The 23,521-nt window shown below is 39.7% G+C and overlaps 1 protein-coding gene across 5 annotated transcripts in view; it reads right to left on the bottom strand.

The window, feature by feature from the left end:
- Nucleotides 1–23,521, bottom strand: part of PLOD2 (procollagen-lysine,2-oxoglutarate 5-dioxygenase 2) — a 302,336-nt gene that overhangs the window by 126,733 nt on the left and 152,082 nt on the right. The window lies entirely within an intron of this gene.

Genomic DNA, 23,521 nt, shown 5'->3' on the forward strand with positions numbered 1-23,521 from the left:
GTTATTGAGACTCCTTTGTTTTATATGTAAATTGTAATAGAGTGAGTTTTAATATCAATTGCAAATCAAAGATTCTTTCAATAAAAAAAGCCCCAAAATGAACTTATACAAGAGGAGCAACTAATAGGTTCCAGTTACTAGGAAAAGAATAGACTAGAGAAAAGAATGCTCTTTCTGGCCTTCTAAAATGCTCTTCTTGGATCCTTTATACAGTATTCACTGTTTCTGAAACAGAAAATTTCTACTACAGTTGTTTTCCTGTCTGTACCAGAGATGTTAACACAATCAAATACTGGATTTGTCACCGACTATAAACATTTCAAAGGAATGTTATATCTAGGACATTTTGGTAATTTTTCCTTTACTTTAGCTAGTCATTACAGTACCTGCTAAGCCATTTTCTGGCTAGCTTTTGTATGTCATAGTCTGGAGAAAGTAAGTCTAAAATAGGATTGTTCCCCTTGGCCTTAGAACATAACCATTAAGTTTGCCAACAAAAACTGTCTATTAAAAACACAGACAGAAGGATCATTTTTCCCTTGGTTGAGTCTTCCTCTGAGTTTCAGAAATGCAGCCAAACAATGTCTCATTGACATGTAATACTTTTTAAGAGACCAATATTACTCCTCTGAATTAAAAGAAACTGAATTTTACCCTTAAAATTAAAATTTAATCAAAAGAATAAAAGGAATAAGTCCAGCAATTTTACTGCTACCTAGAGAAAATAAGACAAAATAAGAACATGTCTAAACCAACCACTGGTTGCTCATTTTAATTATTTTTACCAAATAAAAAAAAATCTTAAAACACTGAAAAATGGAAACTATGAGTGAGGAGTAAGTCGATGCTGCACAGACATACTCGCAGGAACAAACTGTAATTATAACTAAAATACAGAAAAACTTCCTGAATAATCAACAGAAGACTTGATGAACAGAACCCTGATCCCGACGATGAAAAGAGGAAACCGAATAGAGATTGGTAGGAGGGGAGGAGGCACTGGTGGGCTGGTGGGCTCCCACAGATAACAACTGAAGTTCAGGAAAGATATCTCAGCTGTGAGGGATTGCCACTGAGAACTCTGGGGTCTAATCCCCAAGCTGGGACCCCCAGCAGAGAGCACCAGAACTGAGAAGGGTACACACATAACAGATGGCTGTAAAAAGCAGTGGGGTTGCTGTCTTCCAAGGAGAGACAGCTTGAAATTCAGGCACCCTCATAAAGTGCCAACACACAAAATTCGCTGTGGAGCCAATCACCTTGTGCTCTGGCAGAGGGAGGTCAGAGTGGACTGGAGTTATGTGAGCAGAAGCCAGGATTGGGGGCTTTGGGGTTAGATCTCAAAAGGCAGAAACCTTAGTCTCCTGTGCTGACTCATTCATTCATGCAGACATTGACTATACAGGTGGCTTTGCCTTGGAGAAAGACAGCTGATGACCACCCTATTGGAAAACACCTTATCCCACTGGGTGTAATTTCTGAGACCCAATAATAGACTGAGAATAACAGTTAGCTTCCACACAGAAGCAATTGCCCCACTCTGTGAAAAACTATCACCACACCTAAGAATGATTGCCTGAGGGCTATTCAGGATGGAATCATATCAGTCTGTAGGCAGAGGCAGTCTCTGGAGGCTTTGAGTATTTCCCTGATATAATTGAGTATTTCCCAGTCTAATTAGCATTTGACACTGCCCTGCACTAGAAATTGAGAGATGTAGCAGATCTCCCTAATACATAGTCACAAACCCAAAAAGGCAGCAAAAATGAGGAGACAAAGAAACAACCCACAAATGAAAGAACAAGAGAATTCCCCAGAAGAAGAGATAAATGAAATGGAGATAAGAAATTTATCTGATACAGAATTCAGAATAATGATGGTAAAGATGCTCAACAGCATGATAAAAGGTATAGTTAACTATGAATAAAGAAATAAATAATTACATAGCAAACATAAAGAACACATTGCAAGGAATACACAGCAGATTAGGGGAATCTGAGGATTGAATCAGTGAATTAGAAGACAGTGTTGAAAAAAACCACTCAATCAGAGAACCAAAAAGAAAAAAACAAAGAAAAAAAATAGGAGGACAGCTTAAAGGAGTTGTGGGACAATGTGAAATGTAACAATATTAGAATAGCAAGAGTGCCAGAAGAGGCAGAAATGGAGTAAGGTATAGAGAAAGTATTTGAAGAAATAATGGCAGAAAATTCCCTAACATAGTAAAGGAAAAAATCACACAAGTCGAGGAGGCACAGATAACCTCAAGCAAGAAACCCAAAAAGGCCCACACCCAGACACATCATAATTAAAATACGAAAAATAAAAGACAAAGAGAGAATCTTAAAGGCAGTAAGAGAAAACCAAACTGTTACCTACAAAAGGGTGTCAACCAATAAGGCTGACACCGATTTCTTATCAGAAACTCTGCAGGCCAGAGGGAATGGCATGAAGTACTCAAAGTAATGAAAAGAAAGGATCTGAAACCAAGATTACTGTACCCAGCAAGATTATCATTCAAAATAGATGGTCAAATAAAGGGCTTCCTGGACAAAAAAAAAAAAAAAAAAAAAAAAAAAAAAAGGCTAAAGGAGTACATCACCACCAAGCCAGCATTACAAGAAATGCTTAAAGGGACTGCTGTAATGAAAAGAAGAAATAGAGAGAGAAACCTAGGCATACAGAATTAAAATGGAATGAGATTCTGCCCCTACCCTATTTACTGGGTGTTTTGTGTTTGTATTTGTTTGGTTTATATATTGCTTCTGTGGTGCTTTCTCTCTCTCTCTCTCTCTCTCTCTCTCTCTCTCTCTCTCTATATATATATATATATATATATATATATATATATATATATATATATGGATATCAGAACAATAGAGGAACAAGGATTAGAAAACATATTGGAAGAAATAATATCAGAAAACTTCCTTGAGGTGGTGAAGAAAAAAGTCACACAAGCACAGAGAGTCCCAAACAAGATGAACCCCAAAAGACCCATGCCAATACACATCATAATTACCATGGCAAATGTTCAGGACAAAGAGAGAATCTTACAGGCTGCAAGAGAGAGACGGAAAGTTACATACACTGGATCTCCCGTTAGATTATCACATGATTTCTCAAGAGAAACACATCAGGCCAGAAAAGAGTGGACAAAAATTTACAAAGTGATACAAAGCAAAAGACCGAATCCAAGAATACTCTATCCAGCCAGGCTATCATTCAAAATTGAAGGGGAAATCAGGAGCTTTGGAGACAAAAAAAAAGGATAAGGGAGTTTATCACCACCAAGCCAGCAATGCAAGAAATGCTAAAGGGACTGGTGTAAAATAAGAAATAAAAAGCTAAGAAAGAAAACAGGCACAAAAAATAGAAAGGGCTACAAACAAGTACCTTTCAATAATAACTTTAAATGTAAATGGACTAAATAGTCCGATCAAAAGACATCGAGTGGCTGAATGGATAAAACAACATGACCCCTATATTTGCTGTCTACAAGAGAACCACCTCAGAATAAGGGACTCACAAGGACTGAAAGTGAAGGGATGTAAAAATATCTTTCAGGCAAATTGAAATGAAAAAAAAAGCTGGGGTAGGAATACTTATATCAGACAAGATAGATCTCAGAGTGAAGGCATAACAAGAGATAAGGAAGGCCACTTCATAATACTGAAGGGATAGATACAACAAGAAGATATAACCCTTATAAACATATGTGCACCCAATGCAGGAGTATGCAAATACATAAAAAACTCCTGGAACATATCAAGGGAGAGATGGACAGCAATACACTCATAGTAGGGGACTTTATTACACCACTGATATCACTGGATAAATCCTCTCAACAAAAATTCAGGAAGAAACTGCAATCCTAAATGACTCACTAGATCAGATGGACTTAATTGACATCTTCAGAACATTACAACCCAAAACCACGGAATCTACGTTATTCTCAACTGCTCATGGGACATTTTCAAAAATAGACCACATATTGGGTCACAAACAAAGTCTCCCCAAATTCAAGATGATTGAAATCATGCCAGGCATATTCTCAGACCACAATGGAATAATAGTAGAAATAAACTACAATAAAAAAAACCCAAAATACTCAAACACTTGGAAGCTGAATAGCATGTTATTAAATACTGATTGGGTTACCAATGAGATCAAAGAAGAAATTAAAAACATCCTGGAAACTAATGACAATGAAAACACAACAATCCAAAACCTATGGGACACAATGAAAGCAGTCCTGACAGGGAAGTTTATAGCTCTACAGGCCTACTTTAAAAAAAAACAAGAAAAAATGGTAGTAAATCATCTAACTCTACATCTCAAGGAATAAGAAAGAGAGCAACAAGAAAAGCCAAGAGTGAGCAGAAGAAAGGAGATAATAAAGACCAGAGCAGAAATAAATGACATAGAGACCAACAAAACAATACAGAAAATCAATGAAACGAAGAGCTGGTTCTTTGAAAGGATAAACAAGATTGATGATCCTCTAGCCAGGCTCACCAAGAAGCAAAGAGAGAGGACCCAAATAAACAAAATCAGAAATGATGGAGGCGAAAAAACATCAGACACCACAGAAATACAAATGATTATTAAAACATACTATGGACAACTCTACTCCAACAAACTAGACAACATGGAGGAAATAGACAAATTCCCAGAAAAATACAACATTCCAACACTCAATCAGGAAGAATCTAAAAATCTCAATAGGCCAATAACTATGGAAGAAATTGAAGCAGTCATCAAAGGGCTTTGAGCAAACAAAAGCTCAGGGCCAGATGGCTTCACAGGGGAGTTTTATTAAACATTCAAGGAAGAACTAAAACCTACCCTACTCAGACTACTACAAAAAATTCAAGAGGATGGAACACTGCCAAGCTCATTTTATGAAGCCAGCATCACCCTAATACCAAAACAAGGGAAAGACAACACAATGAAAGAAAATTACAGGCCAATATCCCTCATGAATATAGATGCCAAAATCGTCAACAAAATCTTAGCAAATCAGATCCAGCAGTACCTCAGAAAGATCATACACCATGACCAAGTAGGATTTATCCCAGGGATGCAAGGATGGTACAATATCCACATATCAATAAACGTGATACATCACATAAACAAATTGAAAGAAATAAAACCACATGGTCATATCAATTGATGCAGAAAAAGCATTTGACAAAATCCAACACCCATTTTTGATAAAAACTCTCAGCAAGGTGGGACTAGAAGGATCATACCTCAACAAAATAAAAGCCATATATGACAAACCCACAGCCAACATCCTACTCAATGGACAAAAACTAACACCATTTCCCCTAAGAACAGGAACAAGACAGGGATGCCCACTCTCACCACTCCTATTCAACATAGTACTGGAAGTATTAGCCATGTGATCAGAAAAGAAAAAGAAATAAAAGGCATCCAAATTGGAAAAGAAGAATTTAAACTGTCCTTATTTGCAGATGGCCTAATATTATACATAAAATACCCTAAAGACTCCATCAAAAAACTATTAGACTTAATAAATGAATTTGGTAATGTAGCAGAAACCAAAATTAATGCCAAGAAATCTGAGGCATTTCTATACACCAATAGTGAATGTTCAGAAAGAGAGACTAAAAAAGCAATCCCATCAACCATCGAACCAAAAAAGTTAAGATACCTAGGAATAAACTTAACTAAAGAGTTAAAAGACCTCTACTCAGAAAACTACAGGACGTTGAAAAAAGAGATAGAGGAAGACATAAACAGATGGAAGAACATACCATGTACTTGGATTGGTAGAATCAACATCATTAAAATGTCCATACTACCCAAAGCAATCTATAAATTCAACGCACTTCCCATTAAAATACCAATGGCATATTTCACAGACCTAGAACAAACTCTCCAAAAATTCATCTGGAATAAAAAATGACCCCGAATAGCTGCAGCAACCCTGAGAAAGAACAAAGTAGGTGGGATCTCAATACCAGATATCAAGCTGTATTACAAAGCCACTGTTCTTAAAACTGCCTGGTACTGACACCAGAACAGACATATAGATCAATGGAATAGATCAGAGAGCCCAGAAATCGATCTGAACCCATATGCTCAATTAATATTTGACAAAGGAGTCAAGAACATACAATGGAGTCAAGACAGTCTCTTCAATAAATGGTGTTGGGCAAATTGGAAAGATACATGCAAAAAAATGAAACTAGACCACCAACTTACACCATACACAAAAATAAACTCAAAATGGATAAAGGACTTAAATGTAAGACGGAAAACCATAAAAATACTAGAGGAATCGAAAGGCAACAAAATCTCAGACATATGCCGTTGCAATTTCTCTTCACTGATAAAGTTCCTAGGGCATTGGAAACTAAAGAGCAAATGAACAAATGGGACTACATCAAAATAAAAAGCTTCTGCACAGCAAAAGAATCCATCAACAAAACAACAAGAAAGTCCACTGCATGGGAGAACATATTTGCCAATGTAATCACTGATAGGGATTTAATCTCAAACATTTACAGGGAACTCATACAACTTAAGAAAAGGGAGATAAACAATCCAATCAAAAAATGGGCAAAGGACCTAAATAGACACTTTTCAAAAGAGGACATTCAGAAAGCCAAGAGACATATGAAAACATGTTCAAAGTCACTAATCATCTGAGAGATGCAAATCAAAACAACAATGAGCTACCATCTCACAATTGTCAGAATGGCTATCATCAACAAATCAACAAACTACAAGTGCTTGAGAGGATGTGGAGAAAAAGGAACACTTGTGCACTGCTGGTGGGAATGCAGACTAGTGCAGCCACTATGGAAGACAGTATGGAGTTTCCTCAAAAAACTAAAAATGGAACTCCCATTTGACCCAGTGATCCCACTTCTAGGAATATATCCCAAGAAATCAGAAACACCAATCAGAAAGGATATATGCAATCCTATGTTCATAGTAGCACAATTCACCATAGCTAAGATCTGGAAACAGCTTAAGTGCCCATCAGTAGATGAATGGATTAGAAAACTGTGGTACATCTACAGGATGGAATACTATGCTGCTGTAAAAAAGAAGGAATTCTTACCATTTGCAACAGCATGGATGGAACTGGAGAGCATTATGCTAAGTGAAATAAGCCATTCAATGAAAGAAAAATACCACATGATCTCACTCATTTATGGATAATTAAGACCATTATAAACTGATGAGCAAAAATAGATACAGAGGCAGAGCAACATCAAACAAACTGTCAAACTACAGTGGGAAGGCTGGGGAGGGTTTGGGGGTGGCAGCATGGGGGAAGAGATCAACTGAAGGACTTGTATGCATGCACTCAAGCATAATCAATGGACACAAGTCACTGGGGGGTATGGGAGGCTAGGGGAGGGTCAAGGGGAGAAAAAAAGGGAGACATATATAATACTCTTTTTTTTAATTAAATCTTTATTGTTCAGATCATTACATTTGTTCCTCTTTTTTCCCCCCATAACTCCCCTCCTCCCAGTTCCCGCCCCACCCTCCGCACTCACTCCCCACCCACTGTCCTCATCCATAGGTGCACGATTTTTGTCCAGTCTCTTCCCGCATCTCCCACACCCCTTTCCCCCACAAGAATAGTCAGTCCATTCCCTTTCTATGTCCCTGATTCTATTATTATCACCAGTTCATTCTGTTCATCAGATTATTTATTCACTTGATTCTTAGATTCACTTGTTGATAGATGCATATTTGTTGTTCATAATTTGTATCTTTACCTTTTTCTTCCTCTTCCTCTTCTTAAAGGATACCTTTCAGCATTTCATATAATCCTGGTTTGGTGGTGATGAACTCCTTTAGCTTTTCCTTATCTGTGAAGCTCTTTATCTGACCTTCAATTCTGAATGATAGCTTTGCTGGATAAAGTAATCTTGGTTGTAGGTTCTTGGTATTCATCACTTTGAATATTTCTTGCCATTCCCTTCTGGCCTGCAAAGTTTCTGTTGAGAAATCAGCTGACAGTCGTATGGGTATTCCCTTGTAGGTAACTGAGTTTCTTTCTCTTGCTGCTTTTAAGATTTTCTCTTTGTCTTTTGCTCTTGGCATTTTAATTATGATGTGTCTTGGTGTGGTCCTCTTTGGATTCCTTTTGTTTGGGGTTCTCCGCGCTTCTTGGACCTGTAAGTCCATTTCTTTCACCAGGTGGGGGAAGTTTTCTGTCATTATTTCTTCAAATAGGTTTTCAATATCTTGCTCTCTCTCATTTCTGGCACCCCTATAATTCTGATGTTGGTACGCTTGAAGCTGTCCCAGAGGCTCCTTACACTATCCTCGCATTTTTGGATTCTTTTTTCATTCCGCCCCTCCGGTTGGGTGTTTTTTGCTTCCTCGCCTTTCAAATCATTGACTTGATTCTTGCGCTCCTCTGGTCTGCTGTCGGGAGTCTGTATAATATTCGTTATTTCAGTCCGTGTATGCTTAATTTCTAGTTGGTTCCCCAATATAACATCGAGGGTCTCATTAGTTTTCTTGTAGATCTCATTAAGTTTATCGGCGGCTTCTAAACAGTTCTTGAGAGACCTTAAAAGCGTGGTTCTGAACTCTATATCTTCCATTGACAATTTAGTCCTGTTTCTTTGTCTCCGCATTTTGTTATGCTTTCTTGGTGCACCCCCTAGTGGTCTTTGTGCGCAGTCTTGTAGTTAAGCCTTGATTGTTGTAGCTAATACCAGGGGGGGTTTGACCTCCAGGCCAAGTGGCTGTGAGAATCAGCTGTGTCTGCAGTGAGAAAACTTCTGTCCTCTTTGGAGGTGCTAATCTAGCCTTTGCCTGCGGCTATACGCAAATGCCTCTGTGCAGGGCTTGGGCGGGGCGGGTCGCAGAGGATCAACAGGGTGGGCCTGAGAGAGCAGTTATGGCGGCTCTCAGTCCTGTCCCCAGGGGCTCTGCCTCTCTGAGTCCCAGCAACCGCTGCAAACCTCGGAGAGAAAGCTGCACTCGCTCTGACCGAAGCTAGACAGTCCCGCTTCTCCCGTTTGAGTCTGGGTCCCTAAAGACTCGCCGTACCTGGAGCTCAGAGTCTGCGACTCCCTCCCGATTGAAAACGCCAACCGCGCCCTCCGCCGCCAGCCCACTCCGCGCACTCCGCACCTCAGAATTTGACTTCAGCACTGCGCCTCCTCTGAGTGTCCGTATGCGTTTCTCTTTCCTCCTAGTTGTAGGACTTCCACTCAGCCAGCGTTCCTGTGGTTCTGGGTTATGTCCGTTCTGTCTTTTAGTTTCACTTTTGAAGTAGTTGTTCAAGGCAGCAAACTCCGGCGTTAATCTATGCCGCCATCTTGGTTCTCCTGTTTTCCTTTCTGTTTTCTAACCCAGCCTCAGTCTATAATACCGTTTGTAACATTTTAATCAATAAACCAATTTAAAAAAACAAAAATAATTAAAATGGAATGAAATAAATAAGCACCTATCAATAATAACCTTAAATGTAAATGGATTAAGTGTTCCTTCAAAAGACATAGGGTAGCTGATTTGATCTAAACACATGAACCAACTATATATCCTGACTACAAGAGACCCACAGAGGATGAGAGTGAAGGAATGGAAAAGAATTGTCCATGCAAATGAAAAAGAAAGAAAAGCTGGAATAGCAATACTCATATGACAAAATACATTTCAAAATGAAGGCCATAACAAGAGATAAAAAGGTCACTACAGAATACTAAAGGGATTGATCCAATAAGAGGATATAATCATGGTAAATATATACGTACCCAGTATAGGAGCACCTAAATATATATCTCTATCTCTATATCTATCTCTATATCTATCTCTATATCTATCTCTATATCTATATCTATATCTATATCTATATCTATATCTATATCTATATCTATATCTATATCTATATAGCTATAGCTATAGCTATAGCTATAGCTATAGCTGTCTATATCTATATCATCTATATCTATATCTATCTATATCTATATCTTATATCTATATCTATATCTTTATCTATATCTATATCTATATACTGCTAGAGGACTTTAAAAGAGAAATTGACAAAAATAAAATCATAGTAGGGGACTTTAACACCTTGTTGACTTCACTGGATAGATGTTCTAGACAATAACTTAACAAGGAAATAGTGACTTGAAAGGAAACACTGGATCATATGGATTTAATAGACATTTATAGAACATTTCATACCAAAGTAGCAGAATACATTCTTTTTAAGTGCACTTGGATCATACACAAAGAGAGACCACATCTTAGGACACAAAACAAGTCTCTACAAGTTCAAGAAGATTGAAATTATATCAAGCATCTTCTCAAATCAGTGGAATGAAATTAGAAATGAACTATAGTAAAAACACACAAAATTATTCCATGTTATTAAACAACTAGAGGTCGGTTGCACAAAATGTGTGCATGGATGTGGTCCCTCAGCCTGGTCAGTTATTGAAGCATAAGCGTCTGGCAAGGAAGGGCAGGTCCCAGCTGACCTCTGGGCCCTGGGCAGCACCTGGGCCCCCACTTGCCTTGGCCTGGTGCAGCCAACTCACCTACTCCACCCTCCCACCATGGTTCGGGGCCTATTGGGGCTGGCAGCGCCTCCACAGCCGCTGCTGCCAGTGCAGTGTCGCCAAAGCCTGCCATGTCCTGCACTGCCCCATAGCACGTCATAGCGAGTGGTCAAACTCCTGGTCTCCTCATCAAATGACCGCCCAAGGGGAATATTTGCAAATTAGACTTTTATTATATAGGATGTTATTAAACAATGAATGGCTTACCAATGAGATCAAGAAAGAAATAAAAAACTTCCTGGAAACAAATGAAAATGAACACAAAACAGCCCAAAATCTCTGGGACACAGCAAAAGCAGTCATGAGAGGGAAGTTCATAGCACTACAGACCAACCTCAAAAAAATAAGGAAAATTAAAAATAAACTATTTAACCCTACAACTTAAAGAACTAGAAAGAGAACAACAAGAAAAGCCCAGAGTAAGTATAAGGAAGGAAATAATAAAGATTAGAGCAGAAATAAATAACAGAGACTAAAAAAACAAATAAATAAAAAAAACCCTGTGAACCCAAGAGCTAGTTCTTTGAAAGGATAAACAATACTGATGAACCGTTACCCACCAAAGAGAGAGGACCCAAATAAATAAAATCAGAAATAAAAGTGGAGAAGTAACCACTAGCACTGTGGAAATACAACAGATTGTAAGAAAATACTAAGAACAACTATATGCGAACAAGCTGGACAATGTGGATTAAATGGAAAAATTCATAAAAAAAATGCAATCTTCCAAAACTGAATGAGAATCAGAAAACCTGAATAGGCCAATAACAACTAATGAAATAGAAGCAGTAATCAAAAAACTCCCATCAAACAAAAGCCCACAACCAGATGGCTTTACAGGGGAGTTTTAGCAAACATTCAAAGAACTAACACCTATATTCCTCAAACTATTCCAAAAAATACAGGAGGAAGGAACACTTCCAAGCTCTTTCTATGAGGCTAACATTATCCTAATTCCAAAACCATGTAAAGACACTACAAAGAAAATTACAGGCCAATATCCCTGATGCACATAGATCCTAAAGTCCTCAACAAAATAATAGCAAATCAGATCCAGCAATATTTTTAAAAGATCATATACCATGACCAAATAGGATTTATTCCAGGGATTCAAGGATGGTATAACATTCACAAATCAATAAACAAATACATCACATAAACAAACTGAAAGACAAAAATCACATGAGCATATCAATAGATGTAGAGAACGCATTTGACAAAATCCAACATACATTTTTGATAAAAACTCTCAGCAAAGTGGGGATAGAGGGAACATATCTGAACATGATAAAGGCTTATATGACAAATCTGCAGCCAACATCATACTCAATGGGCAAAAACTAAAATCATATTCCCTAAGAACAGGAACAAGACAGGGATGTCCGCTTTCACCACCCTTATTCAAAATAGTATTGGAAGTCCTAGCCATATCGATCTGACAAGAAGAAGAAATAAAAGGCATCCAAATGGGAAAGTAGGAAGTAAAATTCTCATTATTTTCAGATGACATGATCTTGTACATGGAAAACCCTAAAGAGTCCACCAAAAAACTACTAGATTTAATAAATGAATTTGGCAATTAGCAGGATACAAAATGAATACCCAAAAATCAATGGCCTTTTTTATACACCAATAATGAATTCTCAGAAAGAAAAACTAAACGAACAATCCCATTTACCAATGCAACAAAGAATTAAGATCCTTAGGAATAAATTTAACTAAGGAGGTAAAAGACTTGTATTTGGAAAATGACAGTAACTTGTAGAAGAGATAGACGAAGACATAAATAAGGGGGAAAATATTCTGTGTTTATGAATTGGCAGAATCAACATCATAAAATGTCCATACTACCCAAGACAATCTAAAGATTCAATGCAATCCTCATTGAAGTACCAACAGCATATTTCACAGAACTAGAAAAATACTCCAAAAATTTATATGAAATCAAAAAATACCCCAAATAGGTTTAGCAATTCTGAGAAAGCAGAACAAAGTTGGAGGAAACACAATACCAGATATCAAGTTATACTACAAAGTCACCGTAATCAAAACAGCCTGGTAGTGGCACAAGAACAGGCATAGAGATCAATGGAACAGAACAGAGAGCCCAGAAATTGACCCAAGCCATTCAACTCAATTAATTTTTGACAAAGGAGGCAAGAGCATACAATTGAGTCAAGACATTCTCTTCAATAAATGGTGTTGGGAATATTGGGCAGATACATGCAAAAAAAAAAAAAAGAAGAAAAAAAGAAAAGAAAATAGGCCACCAACTTACACCATACAAAATAATAAACTCAAAATGGATAAAAGACTTAAATGTAAGTCATGGAACCATAAAAATCCTAGAAGAAACCATAGGCAGCAAAATCTCAAACACCTCTCATAGCATTATATTTGCAGATAAATCTAGGGCAAAGAAACTAAGGAGGAAAATAAACAAATGGGAATACATCATGATAAAAAGCTTCTGCACAGCAAAAAAAAAAACAAAAAAAACCCATCAACAAAACAAAAAGGGAGCCCACTGTATGGGAATACATATTTGGCAATTATACATTGATAAAGTATTAACATCTAAAATATATAAGGCATTCATACAATTTAACAAAAGGAAGACAAACAATCCAATTAAAAAATGGGCAAAGTACCTAACTAGACACTTCCCCAAAGTGGACATACAGATGGCCAAGAGACATACGAAAACATGCTCAAAGTCACTGATCATCAGAGAGATGCAGATTAAAATGACAGTAAGGTATCTCACACTTGTCAGAATGACTACCACCAACCAATTATCTAATGACAAGTGCTGGTGGAGAAAAGGGAATCCTAGTACACTACTGGTGGGAATGCAGTCTGGTTCAGCCATTATTGAAAACAGTATGGTGTTTCCTCAAAAAATTACATATGGAATTGCCATTTGACCCCATTTCTAGGAATATATCCCATGAAACCCAAAACACCAGTCAAAAAGAATGAATGCACCCTTATGTTCATAGTAGCACAATTTACAACAGTTCAGATCTGAAAACAGCCCAAGTGCCCATCAGTAGATGAGTGGATAAAAAAACTGTGGTACATTTATACCATGGAGTAGTATACAGAAGTAAAAAAGAAGAATCTATTACCCTTTGAGACAGCATGGAGAGGCCTAGAGAGTATCATGCTAAGTGAAATATGTCAGTCATAGAAAGAGAAGTATTATAGGATCTCACTCATGTGGAATCTAATTAACAAAATAAACTGATGACTGGAGTGGATTCAGTGACATGGAAGCATGGAACAGAGTTGTGAAATTTCTGAGGGAAGATGGGGGTAAGTGGGTGGGTGGGAGGTAACCAACCAAAGACCTTGTATGCATATATGCATAATACATGGATGCAGTCAGTGGGGTAGTAAGTGCCTACTGGGGGGTGGGTAGTGCTGGAGGGTGATGGTGGAGGGGGGAAGGGGACATATGTAATACTTTCAACAATAACGATTGAAAAATGAAGGAAAAAACACTAAACAATGCAATTTTAATCCTGTGATCAATCTTCTCTGATGAAAAATACATGCAAGCAGACCATGACATTTTACAGTTTTTCAAAAATTATATTCCCTTATTTTTTGTATAAGTCCCAAACATCCTAAAAAAATGACAAGTAATTAATTACAGTTGACCCTTTAACAACATGGGTTCGAACTACCTGAGTCCACTTAGATACGGATTTTTTTCAATAAATATAAAGTTGGCCCTCTATATCCCTGGATTTCCTATATGTGTATTCAACCAACTGTGGATAGGAAATAGTAATTTTGATCCAAGGATGAGAATCAACATATGTAGAAGGCCAACTATATGCACTGTTTTACACCATTTTATATAAGACTTGAGGATCCATGAATTTTGCTAATTGGAATCAATTTCCCTCAGACACTAAGTGATTACTGAAGTTTTTGGGGAGTCAAAAGTTATGTGTGAATTTCTAACTATGGGAGGATCAGTGCACTTAACCCCATGCTGTCCAATGGTCAAATGTGCATCTATTTTCATAGTTATGTGATATGTATTTTATACTAGAGGCCTGGTGCACAAAAATTTGTGCACTCGGGAGGGTCCCTCAGCCCAGCCTGTGCCCTCTCGCAGTCTGGGACCCCTCGCGGAATGACCACCTGCTGGCATAGGCCTGCTCCCTGAAAGATTGGGCCTAAGCTGGCAGTCAGACATCCCTCTGGCAGCCCAGGAGCCCTCGGGAGATGTCCACTTGCCAGCGGGGAGCAGGCCTAGCTGCAATCGAACATCCTTAGCACTGCTGAAGAGGCGGGAAAGGCTCCCACCACCACCGCTGTACTGGCAGCTGTCAGCCTGGCTTGTGGCTGAGCAGAGCTCCCCCTGTGGGAGCACACTGACCACCAGGGGGCAGCTCCTGCATTGAGCATCTGGCCCCTGGTGGTCAGTGTGTGTCATAGTGACCAGTCATTCCCAGTCTTTCTGCTGTTAGGGTCAATTTGCATATTACCCTTTTATTATATAGGATAGAGGCCTGGTGCATGGGTGGGGGCCGGCTGGTTTGCCCTGAAGTATATCCTGGATCAGGGTGAGGGTCCTGCTGGGGTGCCAGGTCAGCCTGGGAGAGGGGCTGATGGCTGTTTTCAGGCTGGCCAAACCCCCCAGCGGGGACCCTCACTACATGAGGGTGTGGACAGCCTGGGTGAGAGGCTGATGGTTTTTTGCAGGCTGGCCACAGCACCCAGCCACCCAAGTTCCCAGTGGAGGCTGGCTGGAAGCAGGTATCTGGGATTTATTTAGCTTCTATAATTGAAACTTTGTTGCCTTTTGTGGAGGCCACAGCTGGCCAGGGCTGGCAGGAAGCTCAGCTTCCTCCATCACCGGGGCAACCAAGCCTCCTGCTTGCTCCAGCTCTGTGGCTGCCGGCCGCCATCTTGGTTGGGTTAATTTGCATATAATCGCTCTGATTGGCTGGTGGGCATGGCTTGGGCATAGCAAAGGTATGGTCAATTAGCATCTTTGTCTTTTATTAGTGTAGATGATTTATATTTTTCTATTAAACTCACATATTTCAAACAAATAAAATTTCTCATATTTTGAACTTTTCCTTGTATGGAAACATGTCCACTCACTATGATGGAGATTTTTTAAATTTAATGATATACTTAGAAACTAAACTCATGTCCCTTAAATAACTCTCAATATATTATTCATGGCTCTGGCTAGCTCAGGGGTGGGCAAATTTTTTGACTCAAGGGCCACAATGGGTTCTTAAACTGGACTCAGAAGAAGGAGCTGCGGCCGTGTTTCCGGACGTTGCCATGGTAACACTGCTGCTGGTGAAGGAGCGGAGGGGAGAGCAAGAGAACCCTCCGCTCTTTCGGCTCTGCGGGACGGATAGAACAGCCGTACTTTGCCCACGGCTGGGCTAGCTCCATTGGTTGCATTGTCCCCTGCACCAAAAGGTTGTTGGTTCAATTCCTGGTCAGAGCACATGGCCACAATCTCAGCTAGAGGGCTTGTAGTAGGCAGCCAATTGATATCAGTGTTTCCCTTTATCTCTCTCCTTCTCCCTTCTTCTCTCTCTGGAAATCAATAAAACTATTTTTTTAAATATTTTATTCATGAAATTACATAAACTTTTATTGAGCGTATTTAGATTTTCTACCATCTCTTTAAGTACTTTATTACAAAACTAGAGGCCCGGTGTATGAATTTGTGCATGGGTAGAGTCCCTCGCCCTGGCAGCTTATCAGGGCCATTTGGGGGGACATCCAGTTGGGGATAGGGACCGTGGGAGGTTGGCAGCTGGGAGGAGAGACCATGGGAGGTTAGCTGGCTCGGGGGAGGGACCACGGGAGGTTGGCCAGCTGGGAGGAGGGACTGCAGAAGGTTGGCCAGCCATGGGAGGTTGGCTGTGGGAGAGCACTGACCATCAGGGGGCAGCTCCTGCATTGAGCATCTGCCCCTTGGTGGTCAGTGAGCATCAGCAACTGGTTGACTGGTCGTTCGGTAATTCGGTCTTAACAGTCGCTTAGGCTTTTATATATATAGAAGCATAGGGCATCAAAACACTTGTATGATCTCTTTCCCACTTAATAAATACTTTTCCTTAGTGAAACCTGCTCCCAGAGGCACTCACATGGTAGGTGTCTCTTTGCTATGTCTACAATACTGTGCATCTGTCTGAAATTTAATTTCTGAGTAGAAATATCATGACCTAGATTAATTTACATATTTCCTTATGCATGTTATGTTTGGGGGGAAATCATAAATACAAAATAAAAAAATACAGAGTTCTACAGAAAAATAATTTTTAAACTAACTAGAACTTAACAATAATTTAAAAGATTAGTCTTACTGAAGGCCTGACAGTTTTGAGGCAGAAGCAGCACCAATCTACAATTCTAGTGTTCCGACAAGAAGTCAAGACTGAAAAGCCGGCTTTTGAAAATGGCGGAGGTTTAGACGGACGTGCCGGTGCCTTGTCCCTGAGCAGATAAGGGCGAGCAGCTGAAACGGGTAACATACAGCCTGAATAAGCAGAGGAGATTCAGCTGAGAGACAGTCTGCAGCCAGGAAAGACAGAGGACTCCTAGAAAAAGGGAACGGTTAGAGATTGAGGCTGAAACCTCACCCAAAGCACCCGCTCAGCCACGGAGACCTCACCATCTTGAGTGGCTGTTACCGGCATCCAGAGATCGGCTACTAACCTGGAAACAACGGCTCTCAAGCAGCGCGACTACATGAACTCAGACGAGCCCTTCTTCTCCCCACGGAAAGGTTAGACTTCCCCCAAAGGTGCGGTTTGCAATTTAGGTTGGAGAGTGGAACACGCACAGGGGGGAAAGCTGCGCACCACAAAGTCCGCAGCTGTTGGGGCCAGCGTGACCCGCGAGAGTGGAAGGGCTCCCCCAGGGCTTCTGGCAGAAGGGAACACTATAAATAAGCCCATAGTTGGACTGGATGCAAACAGGCAGCCTCAGATTTTGCCAGTCTGCCATCTACTGGGTGCCAGGGGCCAGAGCGAGTGCAGAGACTCCGCACAGATCTGGAAGGTGGAGCCCTGCAAGTTTGCACAGCTTCCCAGGATCTTGTTTTTACACTTCCTCTTAAATCTGTGCGTATGATTGTTGAACCCAGTGCATGGGATTACCCAGTTAGGGTCACTCATAGAGCCTGTAGGGGAAGGTTGTTTTTGGGGACCCTGGGAAACAGAGCGGGAGTGACGAATGGGGAACCAGCTCTGGGCAGAGGACTTTCCCAAGCCAGTTTCAGGTACAATAGAGAACTCCAGGTCAGAGAGGACTTATAGCCTTGGAGGTGAATCCAGACATACTGCCACCCAGAGGCAGAGCCATGAACTGACTCTTCTGTAAACACAGATAAAGGCAGTCTGAGGAACCAATACGGCCTGCCTTAAAATCAGGACTGTGGCTTATAACACGGAGGAACAGTGTATCGGAGGGAAATTCAACATTCTCCTGAATACCTGGCGTACCAAAAAGAAGAGTAGAAGATCTGAAGCACCTTCATTACTGCACATTTTTAATTATTATTTTTTTATTTTTTCACCTTTTAAATAAGAAACCATTTTTTTCTTTTTTCATCACCTGATTTTGCCCTTTTAATTACTACATTTTTATTTTTAACCAGTATTATTACTGCTACCATTTTACCATTTTTTAAAGTGTCATTTTATTATCTTTTTATTTTATTTTTGGACTAGTGTTCTCCATTCTATTTTCATCGTTCCTTTAGCATTCGCCTTCTGTTGTCCTGTTTCTCTTACCCTATTCCTGCTTTAGATTTTCCCTATTCTTTTTACCCCCTGTCAAAATTTCACCCTATTTATATATCCTATTTCCAATCCCCTGCTCTAAATCCTTATACACCTCTCCCTTATCTTTCTTCACTATCCAAATTTTTCTTCTTCTTCTTTTCTCTGTTTTGTTGTTGTTTGCTTGATTGTTCAGTATATTGGGTTTTTTTTTTTAGGATTGTTTGTGAGGTTGTTCTGCTTTTTATTTTCATGTTTCTGTCCCCCCCCCCCCCCCCCGCCGCCGGTTATTTTTATGCTTCTGTTTTCCCTTGCCCCACTTGATATTATTGGTTGTTTGTAGTTTGTATTCACCTCCAGGGATCCGTTGCTGGAATTTGTTGGGATTAGTGGCAGTTCTATCAGAGTTTTCTCTTTATATAAATAGTCTCCTCCCCTCTTCTACTTCATTCTCTTTCCTCTCTTACTTTTTTTTCCCTTTCCCTCTTTCCAATTTCATTTTTGCACTCCTTTTTTCTGTTTTCTCTTCTATCTTCTTCTCTTCTTTCTTCCTTAACCCTAACTCTCTTAGCTCGGGTGGCCACCTTTATTTGGGGTTAATAATGCCGTAAATACATTTGCGTTCAGTGCCTGGTTCATTGTGTCTTGTTGTGTTGTATTTTGTGCCTTTAAATCAACGCAGCGGATCCAAGCAACAGCGGCATCCTGATCACCACATGCTCTGTCTGAGTAACAGTTGCTGGGTGTGAAGCCTCCCTCCACCATCCAGAAGAGCCACCACAGCTTTGAACAAGACCCACAAGGAGACCTGCTACCAACGGAGGAAGAGCTGCTACCACAACCACCCAAGGAGCAACCACAGCCCGAGGAGCCACTGCCACCCACGGAGAAGCCACTGAATAACCCAACAACTAGATAGGTCGGTGAAATCAAACATGGCTAGACAAAGAAACCCCAAAAGAAAAGAAAAGGAGGGCTCTCCAGAAAAGGAGCTAAGCGATACCGAGGCATACAACATCACAGAAAAAGAATTCAGAATAAGGGTCCTAGAGAGCATAAACTGGATGGAGGAAAAAATCAACAACTTATGCAAGAAGCAAGGAGAAACAGATGCCAAAACCGGTTTGGCTCAGTGGATAGAGCGTCGGCCTGTGGACTGAAAGGTCCCAGGTTCGATTCCGGTCAAGGGCATGTACCTGGGTTGTGGGCACATCCCCAGTAGGGGATGTGCAGGAGGCAGCTGATCAATGTTTCTCTCTCATCGATGTTTCTAACTCTCTATCTCTCTCCCTTCCTCTCTGTAAAAAATCAATAAAATATATTTAAAAAAATATTTAAGAAGAAACAGATGAAAAGGTGAATAACTTATGTTAGACCCAAGAAGAAATGAAGAGCGATATAGCTTCAATAAAAAACACCATTGAAAGTATCAAGAGTAGACTAGGAGAAGCAGAGGACCAAATTAGTGAATTAGAAGACAAGGAAGCAAAACACACCCAAACTGTACTTCAATAGGAGAAAAAAACTAAAGGACAGGAGGAGAGTCTAAGGGAGCATTGGAACAACATGAAATGAAACAACATACTAATAATAGGGGTGCCAGAACAACAGAAAGAGGAACAAGGATTAGAAAACCTATTCAAAGAAATAATATCAAAAAACTTTCCGGAGGTGGGGAAGAAAAAAGTCACACAAGCACAGAGAGTCCAAAACAAGGTGAAACCAAAAAGACCCACACCAAGACACATCATAATTACCATGGCAAATGTTCAAGACAAAGAGAGAATCTTACAGGCTGCAACAGAGAGAAGGAAAGTTACATACAAGGGATCTCCCATTAGATTATCAAATGATTTCTCAACAGAAACACATCAGGCCAGAAAAGAATAGAAGGAAATTTACAAAGTGATACAAAGCAAAGGACTGAATCCAAGAACTCTATCCAGCCAGGCTATCATTCAAAATTGAAGGGGAAATAAGAAGCTTCACAGACAAAAAAAGGCTAAGGGGGTTTATCACCACCAAGACAGCAATGCAAGAAATGCTAAAGGGACTGGTGTAAAAAGAAGAAATAAAAAGCTCAGAAAGAAAACAGCCACACAAAAAAAGAAATGGCTACAAACAAGTACCTTTCAATAATAATTTTTAATGTAAATGGGCTAAATGCTCCAACCAAAAGACATTGAGTGGCTGAATGGATAAAAAATCATGACCCATACATTTGCGGTCTACAAGAGACCAACCTCATTAGAAGGGACTCACATGGACTGAAAATGAAGGGATAGAAAAATATTGTTCAGGCAAAAGAAATGAAAAGAAAGCTGGAGTAGCAATACTTATATCTGACAAAATAGACCTCAAAGTGAAGGCCATAACAAGAGATAAGGAAGGCCTCTTAATAATATTAAAGGGATCAATACAATAAGAAGATATAATCCTGGTAAACATATATGCACCCAATGCAGGAGCACGAAAATACATAAAAAAAAACCTGGAAGATACCAAAGGGGAGATCGACAACAATAGAATCATAGTAGGGGAATTTAATACACCAATGACAACACTGGATACATCCTCAAGACAAACAATCAGTAAACAAATAACAATAATAAATGACTCACTAGATCAGATGGACTTAATATACATCTTCAGAACATTACACCCCAAAGACACAGAATATACGTTCTTCTCAACTGCTCACGGGATATCTTCAAAAATAGACCACATATTGTGTCACAAACAAAGTCTCCCCAAATTCAAGAAGACTGAAATCATACAAAGCATCTTCTCAGACCACAAGGGCATAATATTAGAAATAAACTACAATAAAAAAACCCAAAATACTCAAACACTTGGAAGCTGAATAGCATGTTATTAAATATTAATTGGGTTACCAATGAGATCAAAGAAGAAATTTAAAACATCCTGAAAACTAAAGACAATGAAAACAGAACAATCCAAAACCTATGGGACACAATGAAAGCAGTCCTGAGAGGGAAGTTTATAGCTCTACAGGCCTACTTTAAAAAAAAAAAACAAGAAAAAATGGTAGTAAATCATCTAACTCTACAACTCAAAGAATTAGAAAGTGAGCAACAAGAAAACCCCAGAGTGATCATAAGGAAGGAGATAATAAAGATTAGAGCAGAAATAAATGACATAGAGACCAAAAAACAATACAGAAAATCAATGAAACAAAGAGCTGGTTCTTTGAAAGGATAAACAAGATTGACAAACCTCTCACCAGGCTCACCAAGAACCAAAGAGAGAGGACCCAAATAAACAAAATCCGAAATGATAGAGGCGAAATAACAACAGACCCCACAGAAATACAAATGATTGTTAAAAAATATTATGGACAACTCTACTCCAACATACTAGACAACCTGGAGGAAATGGACAATTTCCTAGAAAAATACAACCTTCCAACACTCAATCAGGAAGAATCTAAAAATCTCAATAGGCCAATAACTATGGAAGAAATTGAAGCAGTCATCAAAAAGCTTCCAGCAAACAAAAGCCCAGGACCAGGCAGCTTCACAGGGGAGTTTTACCACGCATTCAAGGAAGAACTGAAAACCTATCCTCCTCAGACTACTACAAAAAATTCAAGAGGAAGGAACACTTCCAAGCTCATTCTATGAAGCCAGCATTACCCTAATACCAAAACCAGGGAAGGACAACACAATGAAAGAGAATTACAGGCCAATATCCCTCATGAACATAGATGCCAAAATCCTCAACAAAATCTTAGCAAATCAGATCCAGCAGTACATCAGAAAGATCATACACCATGACCAAGTAGGATTTATCCCAGGGATGCAAGGATGGTACAATATCCGCAAATCAATAAATGTGATACATCACATAAACAAATTGAAAGAAAAAAACCACATGGTCATATCAATTGATACAGAAAAAGCATTTGACAAAATCCAACACCCATTTTTGATAAAAACTCTCAGCAAGGTGGGACTAGAAGGATCATACCTCAACATAATAAAAGCCATATATGACAAACCCACAGCCAACATCATACTCAATGGACAAAAACTAACACCATTTGCCCTAAGAACAGGAACAAGACAGGGACGGCCCCTCTCACCACTCCTGTTCAACATAGTCCTGGCAGTATTAGTCATTGCAGTTAGATAAGAAGAAGAAATAAAAGGTATCCAAATTGGAAAAGAGGAAGTAAAACTGTCCTTATTTGCAGACAACATGATATTATACATACAAAACCCTAGAGACTCCATCAAAAAACTACTAGACTTAATACATGAATTTGGCAATGTAGCAGGATACAAAATCAACCCCAAGAAATCTGAGGCATTTCTATACACCAATAGTGAACTTTCAGAAAGAGAGATTATAAAAACAATCCCATTTACCATCGCACCAAAAAAATTAAGCTACCTAGGAATAAACTTAACTAAAGGGGTAAATGACCTCTACTCAGAAAACTACAGGACTGCTGGGGTCCAGCCCCAGCAGGTCCAGGGGTCCCCAAAGGTGTGGACGGAGTCGGCGAAGAAGGAAGGACACGGCGACAGTGTTCAGTTGATCAGCAGCCTAGCCAGGATCTCCAGCCAGGATCTCCAGCCAAGTTCTGGTCTGGATCTCCAGAGAGGTTCTGCTTAGGATCTCCAGCCAGGTTCTGTGTCCATGTTCTCTTGCTAGGTTCTCCAGGTTCTCCAGCCAGGTTCTGTAGCCATGTTCCCTCGCTAGGTTCTCCAGCCAAGTTCTGTCCAGGTTCTCCAGTCAGGTTCAGTCACCAGGTTCTAGTCAGGTTCTCTTGTCAATTTCTGTAGTCAGGTTCAGTCCAGGATCTTTTGCCATGTTCTCTCCAGCAAAGTTCTTCTGTCTGTTGGTTCTGTCTTCTAAGTTCTGTGTTCTAAGTTCTGAGTTCTAAGTTCTGTGTCTTGCTGTCTTGTTGCATCTGTATTTATACCAGTTGATTCAATCCTATCAATCTCTATTCCAAAGGTTAGGGCGTTTCTTATCTTCATTCCAGGGAGTAAAGATTATGTAGCTTAAGCATGATTGTTCATAGTTAAAGTGATTAATTACCGCCTGGCACTTGGTTAAGAGGTTTTATTCCCTCCCTAACTTCAGGGGAAAATCCCTACCTGGGGAAACAACCTTTTTCAGAGACCTTGGTTAAAACAC

This window comes from Myotis myotis, unplaced genomic scaffold, assembly GCF_014108235.1.
Source record: "Myotis myotis isolate mMyoMyo1 unplaced genomic scaffold, mMyoMyo1.p scaffold_m19_p_2, whole genome shotgun sequence".
In the NCBI taxonomy this organism is placed as follows: Eukaryota; Metazoa; Chordata; class Mammalia; order Chiroptera; family Vespertilionidae; genus Myotis; species Myotis myotis.